Source organism: Amphiura filiformis, chromosome 8 (genome assembly GCF_039555335.1).
Source record: "Amphiura filiformis chromosome 8, Afil_fr2py, whole genome shotgun sequence".
Classification (NCBI taxonomy): domain Eukaryota; kingdom Metazoa; phylum Echinodermata; class Ophiuroidea; order Amphilepidida; family Amphiuridae; genus Amphiura; species Amphiura filiformis.
In genome coordinates, this window is record NC_092635.1 from 10,612,915 (window position 1) to 10,625,627 (window position 12,713).

The window sequence follows — 12,713 nt, forward strand, 5'->3', positions numbered from 1 at the left end:
AGTTCTCATTTTCCCACTTACACAAATACAATGTACATAAACATCATATTCCAAATTTTGGTGTAACCATTTGTACACTAATATTATTTCATTGAATGTTATAGAAGTGCTAACCATTATGTGACTTCACAGTGGCCACAGGGATCTGTGTTTTCATCAAAAAACACAATTTGTCTCTAGGCAGTAATTAGATGATATTGTTAAATATGGCAGTGTTTTTTTTTCCAAACAGACATAACTAGATACTCCCAAGTCCTAAAAATATTTCATTGGATAATCATGATGACAATCTGTGCCACTTATTGTTTAGCACTTCTCATCTGTACAAAGATATATTTTTAACCTTATAAGGAAATCAATGCCAAGCAGCAAAATTGAACTGTTCGTTATCCGCTGTCAAAGACAATGATGAATCAGTATATATATTTAATCTGTCCTGTCAATAGTTTTCTGCCGTTAATTGTTTTGTATTGTTTTATAAGTAATTTTTGCTGCTGGTTGGCTTCAAAAAACTAGAAAATTTTATTACATACAAAGATCGAAGTACTATAAGCCTAGGTGAAAAGAAATATATCCACATAGGATTATAAGAAGAAGAATCGAGGCCTTCAGTGCCTCATAACTACTTAATTATACAGCATAATTGTAATTTTGCTTCATTTGGATATGACATTTGGATTGGGTGAAGGCACACAGCTCAGTGCTATATCCCAAATCTTGACTTGAGTTCCACATAGACTCAGTTTGATATGATTTCAACAAGCAGTGTCTTAGCCAGCCACTCATCCACCTGTCATTTTGGATGTGCAGTTTGCTCCTGGGACAGGCAGGATTAATGCTTTGGCAGATGCTGAATTGTAACAATAATGTGCTGTGAAGTCAGAACAATACCAGACTAATATATCAAGGCTATAACAATAGCTATTTGAACTGACTGAATCCCCAGAAGGTGCAGAGTCTGGTTTATGTTTTCAGGGTCAAATTTTGGACAGGTAGTTTGGGTGAAAATGACAGACACTTGTCAAATCTTAGCTAAGATACTTTCAAGTGATCTAGATCAAATTCAGTCATGTTAAAACGCCGCAATTATCTTTTGTCATCATGTATATATTCTAATCAAATTTGTACAATGAATATAGAGAAAGTAGCAAATGACAGAAAGGAGAAACATAGAATATGTTTCAGTGATTTATTTTATGCAAATATACTGCATATATTGAAATGAGTTCTTTCATTAATCATGAGTTCATTCATTAATCATGCATATCTTAATGAAAAGTGTTATGTTGGTATTGTTTATACAACTTGGGGAAAGTTGAATAAAAAGACCAAAATGTAGAATTGCATCATCAGTTACAACTGCATCGATAAGTGCAATAGAGATTGTCAACCATTGGCGATCTAAGCAAATAATGGTCGCCATGCGTGAAGTTTATAGATGGAGGTATCACTGAAAAGGTATAGAATAGGTCATACTTGCCAGTGGTGTATGATATTTTATTTTGTTTCAGCTGCATAATTATTTTGCATGTCTTCTAAGCTGCTTTAGGACACTGCCATAGTGTATGTGACCAGAACTAAAATCATTATACTCCAATGATTAGGCTGAGATATAGTTGTCTCAGCAAGTCATGTTGAGAGGATGTCGAGTTGCATTACTTTATGCTCCTTGGAGCAACATTGATTTTGTTTGATTTTACTTTAACCATTTATCACACTGTTATAGATGGCAGAATCATGAAATGAATTCATTGCACTTCTCTTTTATCACAAAAATAGCAGTGTAAAAAGGTTATTGTACCAGTAACCTTTGCAGTGAAGACATTTTTTGCTGATAACTTTAATTGTTATAAATATGTTGATGCCTGTCGTAACATCTGCCAACTTATATGCTAGCCGATGTATGACTTACTCAGTCATTTGGGATAAAGTGAAAAATAATGAAGATGTATATAAAATATATGTAAAGTATATATACTTTTTTTGTGTTGTAGACATATTTACTCTGTAAACATTCCTAATTCTAAAGTAACTATATTAGGACTATAATAATGAGTGTAGTATATAAAATATATATATATAGGCATAGGCATTTCATTATTCTTTGATCCGCAGTCTATAGGAGTGGGCGTTGAATGAGGTAAGTAAGTAATTAATCATTCTCTTGTTTGTGAGGCTGAAGATTCAAATTTATCCAACATTTATCCAGGACTTACCGCAACAAAGATTTGCACATGTAATAAAATCAATGTTAGTACTATATAACATATCATAACTTTGTGGACAAAAAGTATTTTATGTGCATTAGATTGTTGGATTCAGAAAAGATGAGAATAGCCCTTGTTAAGTCAAGCCCAGGGCTTCAATTTACACCAATACACAAACCCATTTTGTTAAGTCTAAATCCAACAACATCCAGTTGAATTAGGCTTACAAGAAAAAAATGTGTTTGGGTATTGCAAGTCATTAAATGGCTTAGTGAAATTGCTCATAAGAGAAGGGCACTGAAGCCTAACGGAGGTTGTGAAATAAATTTATTTTGACTTTGGCAAATAGGAGTACTGTATGACAGTATACTACCTTAATATCAGCACCCAGGCACTTACATGTAGGTAGGTCATCTTATGGGGCCACTTATTATTTATGAGATACATTACAATGTATATTACAAGTTATAATTTAAATGAGAAATGAGATGCGCTGCAATTTCTCAAATGGGCTTGTTCATTTGAAATCCACACACAACAATGTAAGACATGACCTTAATCTTCCACACAGGGAGTGTGAATTTCAAAAGGGTTTAACTGAATCGGTGCCTCCATTTGAAATCTACATCCCCTGTGTGGGAGATTAAGGTGATGTCTTCTATAGGGGGTGTATGTATTTCAACTGGAATAGCCTGATATAGCTGTGTAGAATAAAGGTTGCATTATATATTCAGTAATTTGATATGAAATATTTTAAGGATGAAATTTATATAATTATTAAGCAACTCAGAAGAGTGATGTTATTATAATAAGAATTTCATTTGAACACAGCAGCAGTAGGCAGTCATATTTTCAAAGGACAAAATGTTGACATGGCAAAAATACTGATCAAACCAATTAAAATATATGACAAATACCAGCCAAGCAGGAGTGAGTTAGAATTACTTCCGCGTCACATAGTGTATGCGGGTGTTCATCATGTTGTGTTCATTCAAATGAAATTCTTACTGTGAATAATGATTATTATTTGAAATGAAATGATGTTGAAATAGGAGGACATCATGTGATGGAATTCAGCTTATTAATGATTTTTTTGTTGCAAAAAATGTTTACTTAAAATCATGTTTAGAAATGGACTTAAATTTCGTAGATTTATTCAGTTGACTTTTCCCATATAATTAATGTACAATATAACCCTGGTCATTTCATGTGTGGGTCAATGAGTCTCAACTTAAAATTTTGTAGAAATGTAGATGTATTAGCTCCAGTACTAAATGTAATTATTTATGTCAGAACACATCAAAAGGGTGGACTTGTATATAATACTTTTGTATCAAATAGAATTTAATCAGTTTTATTTTGAGACATTGTCAAATTGATCAAGACATTCAGATTTGTAAGTGAAAATAAGTCCTGGTTTCCTTTTATGTTTATTATTCATGCACGATTTTATCCATATTTTGAAAAACAGTCTGGTGCAAAGTCCGCCCTGTTGATGTGACTGGTTGCAAATAAGCAAATATTGTCAAATTGTACTTATTTAAGAAAATTGAAAACCAAAAGCCTTTGTAATATGTAATTTGTAATAGCTACTTGCTGAAGGTCAAATGTGAGAGGCAAAATATATTATTGGCTGTATGTAAGTGAAATGAACAATAATGGGAAAAAATCAAGCTAATAACCTTTGCAGTATTTTAAAATTAAAATCATATATTTAGTTTGGTAAAAAGAGGGAAGGAATAGGAATTTGTTTTTGATTTTCAACATTCAGGCATTAGTTACTGCTAGGATACCCATAGACCTGGAATCAACATCTTTAGAAATGTACTTTTAAAGCTTCCCAAAACACTTCTACAAAATGATAGTAGACTACACATATCATTGGTAGTTAGGTTTGTATTTTTCTGGATATTATCTAGTCTTAAAATATCAGAATAGTAAATATTTTTTCTTAGTTTGGTAAAAATATTATTGGAGGATTTGTATAAAGCTCTTAAAATATGAAAATAGAGATTTGTTACTTGCTATCATTTGTTGCTCTAAATTTGCTGAGAATTTCATCAGTAGTTATATTAGATGTGGATTTCTTTGGAACAATAGTGGAATAGGATACTACAATATAAGTGTTATAGAAATAGTATCAGTAAGAAGTATGTTAATATTATGAGACTCAATCTGAAACAATCAATTTGATATTGGCCATGATGAAATTAACAATATGATGACAAGATGATGTTCAAAGATAAAATATGACGCGATCGGGTCCATGGGGGCCAAAGGCGGCATATTTGAAACTCAGATAAAGGTAAAAATATGGAGTAAAAAACAATAAAATACATAAGAAAATAGACATCAAAAAACTTCATAACTTTAGAACCAAGTATGCTATACCTTTGTTTTCAGTAAATGATAGCCTATTGTATGTATAATGAAATAATTACAGTAACTCAAATTTCAAAAATGCCTCCTTTGGCCCCCATGGACCAGATCGTGTCACAAATGCTCCTTGGAAAAAACATCCATGATTTGGTTGCTTAGTACTAATTGCTTATGTATTTGTTTATTAGAAAGATAAGACAAATCATTGACAAGGTGCTAGTGCATCAAATGTACAATTCTTTGCAAGCATGGACATTTTTGTTAGTTTTAAAACAAATTTGAAATAGAATCATAGAAAGCCTGTAAAAGTGATTAGCTACCAACACATAGAGAGAATTAATCAATACTCATGTGTTCAAAACACTTTGCAGGTGAACATGTATCAATGCATTCAATGCATTTCCCTCTAGTTGGGAGGTCTCAACCTGTTTTAGAACATGATCCCATTTTATGAAAGTCATACAGACTACTTGTGATCCTGTGTCAAAATTGTGTCACATACCCACCCTATATCACATTTTGAGATTGCATTCATTGGTTGGGAATTCCTGCCTGCTCTAGCCTCATATTTAAGCAGCTACTCATTTAGACTGACACTCTCAGTTCATCAACATTCTGGTTGATGACTGAGAAACTTATGTGTACATTTTTTGTTGGACTTATCCCCAGAATGTGGGGAACTGATTCTGCAGTTGTATCCAAGTTAACTTTTGACCTACATCTGAGAAATTTGATATGAATTTTGGTACAAACATGGTTTGATCCTATCACCAGAGCATAAGACTCAGGTGATGACAGCAGCAGTTGCACACATATATTTGTGTGCATCACTTTTTGAATTGCTTTGTTTTATAATCATCACTAACAAACATTTATAACACAATAATATGGCTGGCATAGTTTGTAAACAACAAAATATTCAATATAAATTTACCCGATGTTAGGCTGATTGTATCAGATCATGTCACATGCAATAGCTGCCCTATTAGATATTTGACAATTTCTGCATTCTATACTGTACACATCTAGAATATGACACTTGGCAGCTATTGTAGAGGGAACCTCCCTTGATATCTATAGACGAATCCGATGAGCCAAGTGATGGTCAGGATTTAAGTTGGCCATAGCTGGGGGCCATTCTGCTCCAAACTAACTGGATTGCGATCCAAGACGTCCACTATCACAAGCTCATCAGAGCGCGTAGCACTTGCGCCGTGTCACAGGAGCGGTAAACACTGCATGCCTGTGATAATGTGTGTCGCGTTAAGTAGATGGAAGGCCCCCAGCTATGGCTGCCAGTGAAGTGTAGGAATGTGTCAAGTCAGATTCGTGTATAGATATCAGATAGGGTAATCCATTTTGATTGGCTTGATTTGTCTTTATATATCATACATGCTATTTCCTAGCTTTTCCTGAACTTATCTTTTGTGAAACTTGTGAGCAGATATTTATTTCTTGTCATTTATTAGACAAGATATAGATATATAGTATACATATATATATATATAAAATATTATACAATTATTGTTTCAAGTAACTATTGCAATTATAGCCATTTTTGTTGTGAAATTATATGTTGATAAAATTATTGCTTGTATTGTCAGCTGTGGTTAGAATAAATAATTTTCTGTAATGTTTTTGCTATTTTAAATCAATCTTGTTGTCAAATTGTAAATTGTTTTTTTTTTAATTGTTTACATTGATAATTTTGTGATATATCTTTATGAGAATTTTAAAATTACAGTTTTTGTATGTATTCTGTTTTATGTATGAAACTGAGAAATATGAATCAACCTATGGTATTGACACATGTTGGTTCTAGATATTACTGAAGTTCACCAACTCAAAGAATGTGTTTTTCCTATGACATAGTGTTATAGAAATAAACATGGAACAAAGTCCACACATATTTGACAGGTTGCAATTCTTAACATGATTGACTAAGAACATTGAAATTATGGATGTGAATTTTATTATTTGGCTTGATTTTAATACCTCACTTGTATTAAAAAATTCCAAATAATGTAGGCTATTATGATTATGTATAAAAATGCGATTTTGGAAGCTGACAAATCAGGTCGCTGGTGTATAAAAGCTTAGACTGAGATATTTTACTCACCTGAAGTGAGTGGCCGTCAAAGACCAAGGTCATTTCAATTTTGAGAACATTGTGCGTGGTTAATGCCCATCAAAGCATATCTTTGATGATGCAAGTTTGCAACTTTTCAAAACACCAGTTGTAAAATTGTTAAAATCTTGGAATTATTTTTACACAACGATTTACTAACAAAATGTTTTGCACATTGCAATAAATGTCAATGCTGTTAATCATGGTAAGAATTATGACCTCTCCGAGTATGGACTTTCTTCTATCACTGTCGTCGGCTGTTGTATTGTGTTGTGCTTAGTTATATTCTGTGAAATTATAACTATTTACAAAATAAAATGAAGATAAAAGCTGAAAATTAGTCTTGTTCAAGACAGTCTCTTATACTATAGCCAGCTAATCTCCTTAGCCCTGTGTGCAGACCCAACCGCTTTATACGGCCAACAAAATCCACTCAAATTTTTGCACTGATAGTTTATTTTTTCACACCACTGGCGAGCGAAGCGAGCACTCACAGCCATAGTACTGTCAGTTTTACAAACCGCGATTTGCTGACCGTATATTTGAACATGCCCATCGCTAGTAGAATCGATCAAAGTCGTCAGCTGGTATTTCCACACAATGACCTATGCACAGCACAATTAACACATCAAGCCACATTAACCGGGGCAGTAACATACAGTATGGGGATACGGGCTTAAGTCAAGACTAGTTGAAGATATGTATCAATGAATGAAAGAAACAAAGTGTAATTGGATGATGAAGTATGTACTTATTTGAGTCTGGGGTTTGAATTACCACCGATTTTGTACTAAAGGGTGACAAAATTCTTTAATTCTTTCCATATAATACAGTAGATCCCAAAGTTAAATCACCAATCATATTATAAGAACCAAATCATGAAGTAGAAAATATACTACCAATAGTCAGAGTCATTAAATTCACTAGGGCATGAATCCCAACCTTAGATAAAAAAAGAATTGTCTACTTTTTGCAATTCCTGTTAGTATTATAATACAAAAGTACCAGAAAGTATTGATACTAATAAATCATTTGAATTCCATAATGAAAGAAGAAAATACCTTGAACCATTTGGAGTGGATGATTATGAGATCAAGCATTACAGACCTTGACATTGTGTTTAGAATGATTTATAGTCTGTAGATTTGAAAAACAACTTTTTAACAAATGTCTTACTAATTTGGATGACATTGCAGGTTTTCAAAGTAATACAAAAGTGTTCAAATTTATTTACATGTTAAGGAGGTACTACACCCCTCGAAAAATTTGTATCTATTTTTGCATTTTTCTCAAAAACGAATAACACAGTGGTAACAAAAGTTATGTATATTATAGGGGCAAGGAATCCAATTACTACACTGTAATTTCAGTGACCCAAGACAAGCGGTTCGTTATTTATGATAAGAAATTGGGTACCGCTAGGATGTACCTCATTTCCGATCATATATACTGAACCGCTTGTCTTGAGTCAATGAAATTTCAGTGTAATAATTGGGACCCTTGCCCCAATAATCTACATAACTTTTGTTACCAGTGTGTTATTATTTTTTGAGAAAAAATGCAAAAATAGTCACAAATTTACCACAGGGGTGTAGTACCCCCTTAAAGCATTGATTTTGCATATCAGAGGGGATTATATAACCAACCAAGGTCTATTAGTTAATCTGAAGAAACACACCTGTTGATTAAATTTGTTTGATCACGCCACTAATAAGTATCAGCCATCGAAGTGGTACATGTATCACTATTTCAACTGGATCATGCTTCAAGTCCTGAACTATGATCAAAATGATTGCCACACAAAGTCTACTGCATGTGATATCATTTCATAGGTGGCATGATCTAATTACCAGGGAGTTATGTAACCACTTCTGGTGAAAACTTTGTTAGAATATGAATTCAATGGAGCAATGACCTTATTGAGTAAAGTTTTCAATTATCAAATTAGTGGAGACAAGTTTTGCAATAAGTTGCAGACTTTTATTTCATTTGAATAGAAATAGAGTGACTCACTCATCACACGTTTGCAACAAAACCGCAAGGATTTTTCCACATTTGGCTTACAAAGCTAATTGACCGTATATTACCTTTTAAATCAAATAGACACTGTGACTAATAAGTTCAAAACCATATCAACTTCCTTGTATTAACCTATGTTAAATAGGTGAAGTGAATGGTTTGCTATTGTTGAAATGAATGTACAATGATCATTGTCTACATCAAAGCACTGTCATTCATATCGGTTCTGGAAGTTACAGTCAGTATAATCTCTAAGAAATATTGTGTAATTTGTAGAGTTATGTTATAATGTTAATCAGGTCGAAAGTACATTCAAAATTTTTAATTCCAAAATTGTACACTATGTACGCTTGTGGATGCATTGAAAAAATTTGAATGAGGGCAGGTTGAATTTTCAAGGCCCGGGCAAAAGATACATTTGTTGGCAGAAATAATAGAATAAGAATAATTTTTTGTTCATTACATGTAAAAGAAATGAACAATATATAATATGCGCAGAATTCTTTTTACACATACATGTACTAGCCTATAACTGTTACTTGATCACTTTCAGTTGGCAACAATACATCCTTTGATATAGACAAACATATGTGTTTAATAGTCTGCATAATTTGCCCATTAGTTCACTGTATCAAGCAAAGTTTTATGTCATTATTTGGTAGTATAATGAATACAGGTGTTGTTTCAAAACAACATTTAATTGAATTTGTAATATATTTTATGTTTGCATAGATATAGTGTAGTAAGTATTACAAGTGTCACTTATAAGCTGAATTTATACTTGATCGCCGAGCGATTGTGATGCACCGCTATTGGAAAGCAATGTGTAATTGCTGAATATTGCGATGCATCGTTCGTCACTTTTCATGGTGATAGCGATTGCAGGTGACAATTTAAATATTCTACATACCACAAAATACATTTTTAGAACATGCATTGCTTTCAATGATTATTGCTTTGAATTAATTCATCACCGAAAATTCTTCAACTTGCAAAAGCGATATCGTTTTTGCCTCGGCAATTTGTATTGATTGATCGGCTTGACGCTCTAAAAACAGAAGTAAACACTGAGCATGTGTGAGAATTTCTTTTCTGCAAAAGCAATCGAGTATAAATTTAGCTTTATGCTATGTCTATGATATGTGTGAAAACATAGACTTTGCAGTCTGTAATCATATATGTAATCAAATATGACATGCTTGACAATTAATGATCTCTGTTCTGGAAAAAGGTGTATCTGAATAATTAGCTCTGTTCAAATAGGGCCAAATAAAATAATATTGTGTGTTTCTCATCCAGACTCCAGGAGGAGCTCATTACATATTGTCATAGTCTGTGAACCATATAAACAGTGTTCAGTGTTGCAACGTTTAGTGCTACATGTAGGTATTTAGAATTAAAATCAACACATAAAAACAGATGATTTATCTTTCTTGACCTAAAAGTTTTAAAACCATCTAAGACAAGTATGTTATGAGTACATTTTGTACATTTACTGATCAATTTGATTTCACTTGATGCATATTTCATGTTTTGTGGAGACAGTTTAATGCAGAATTGTTAATGTGGTTGAGTTAATATTACAGCAAGATAAACAGTTGTAAAGTAACCAATATAAAATAATTTGATTTATTCGCAAAATTTGCTTATAAGTTGTACTTTCTACAATTGTATCAGTTTGGGTAATGCTTTCTGCAATTGTATAAAATTTGGGGTAAATGCGACCAAGTTAACAACACCATCAACTGCTACTGCATCTGAAGCAGTAGATTGTAGATCTGTCTTCTATGGATATAATGATAAGACATGATTATAGACAACTTTAATTTATAATTAGATTCAATTTCTTGAATTAATACCAATCTATTGCTTTTATGAAGATTGATTTGTAATTTAGATCCTCCCAATTGAAATGTCTGGATTACCAAAGATTGTTTCAGCAAAGTATGAAAATGGAAACAATTTTGATTTGTTGACTTCTGAGGTACTAGGGCTCAATATTATTGCAAAAGCAACTTATATCAGAAAGCTCACTAAGCAAAGAAGCAAATTAAAATAGTATGAGGGCGACAAAAAAAACTAACCTGTTTTACGGGCAGACAGACTTTCTAAATAGGGTCGGTCAGTCAATGGCCCTAAAAACCACTAAAAGCTTGAACAATCGGAACAATATTTACAAACTTATTTGTAACAAATTTTCAAAACTTTTCAATTAAAATCAATCCTCTTTTGCCCCCACACCTGTTGTTTTTACTTTGAAATTTTCATACCGCTAAAAATGAAACAAACAAAAATTACCAAAATTCAAAATAGGTTGTTCAGGCCCTTAGAACAAGGTTGGTAGTTTTTATCGCCTAATATTAAAGTCTATGTGTATAAGATTAATGTGAATATGTTGTTGAAAGTACTATATTGTCTTTGAGTTGAATGCATGGCTTTGTGTTATATCAGGTTGAAAACCTCAGCAATAAAAAAAAAAGTTAATATGAAAAATGTAGTCAATAAACTTGTTTTTGTTCATAGTGATACCAACATCAATGGTGATTTAAATTAAGGGATAGTATTTTGTTACACATTTTATTGGCAAATCCAACTGATGACCAACCTTGGAGCTGCCAATCTAGATTTAATTTTCAGCTACTGGTCAGTATGTATATTCGGCTAATCAAGAAAGGGTGGTTGCCAGATTGATTAATGGCTGCAAATCTGTATTAAATCAGTGTATGTCATCAAATCACACACTTTTCTAAATTCTATCAGCAGACAAAAAATTCTATGTACAATTAATGATTAAAAATGAATTGAATCAAACTTTGGGCCAAGGAAGCAGCAGGTAAAAGGCTTTTGATTGGTCTGTTTTCTGGAACATAATTTGACTTACTCTTTGAATTTACTACAAAGAAACTAAATAATCATCATGCTCTAAAAAAAAAAAAAAAAAAACTGAATGAGTCCCCAATTTAAAACCCAAAATAAAATTTTCATTTATATGCATTCTGACTGAAAGGTACATACAAACTCTACCGAACTTTGAGTACACAGCATTTTGGATGTTGATTCCAATTGCAACATTTGAGTACTTTGATATGAGTGCATTTCGTATTTAAACAACCTCTGCACTGTAAATCCCTAGCTGTAACACTTTTTATACATTGTTGGGCATTTAGCCAAATTGTTATTATTATCTACATGTACCTTTCATATTTTGAAACCTATTCTCCCACACATCACAAATCCAAAATAAAATCAACACTGTCTCTTTGGTTTACAAGTTATCACACTTTCAATGCGTATCTAAATGCATCCTAAACACCTAACATGTTTAAAACGTGTTACATCTCTACCGTTTAGCTAATAGGACATGTTTAGATATTAAACATCAACCTGTATATAATTTAAACACAAGCTAAACATCACTGCTTAGCTTGTGTTTAGATTATATACACTGTATATTATACAGGTTTTAATGTCCGAACATAATAATATAAACACAAGCTAAACATGGTGTTTAGGATGGGGTAGAAGTGTTTAGGATGCATTTAGATACAAATTCAAAGTGTGATAACTTGGAAACCAAAGGGACAGTGTTGATTTTGTATTGGATTTGTGATGTGTGGGAGAATAGGTTTAAAAATAAGAAACCTTTTTCTGAAAGGGTACTTGTAGGCTTAGATAATAATAACAATTTGGCTAAAACCCTTACGTGTTTAAAAAGTGTTACAGCTAGAGATTTACAGTGTAGGTGGATGTTATGTTGCATTGGATGTGGTAGTTTTATTCATAATCGATGCAAACTGATGGCTACGCCCCACCACCACATGTTCTACGAGGAGGCTCATAAATTCATTTCATATTTATTTCATAATTAAAAAACATCTGGCAGCAAAATGTTGAATTAAACTCCTATGCCAGCTAATACATAACATCCAAACACTACATCACTGTCACTGCTTTGTAGTCGAAACCGGAGTCAAAACCCC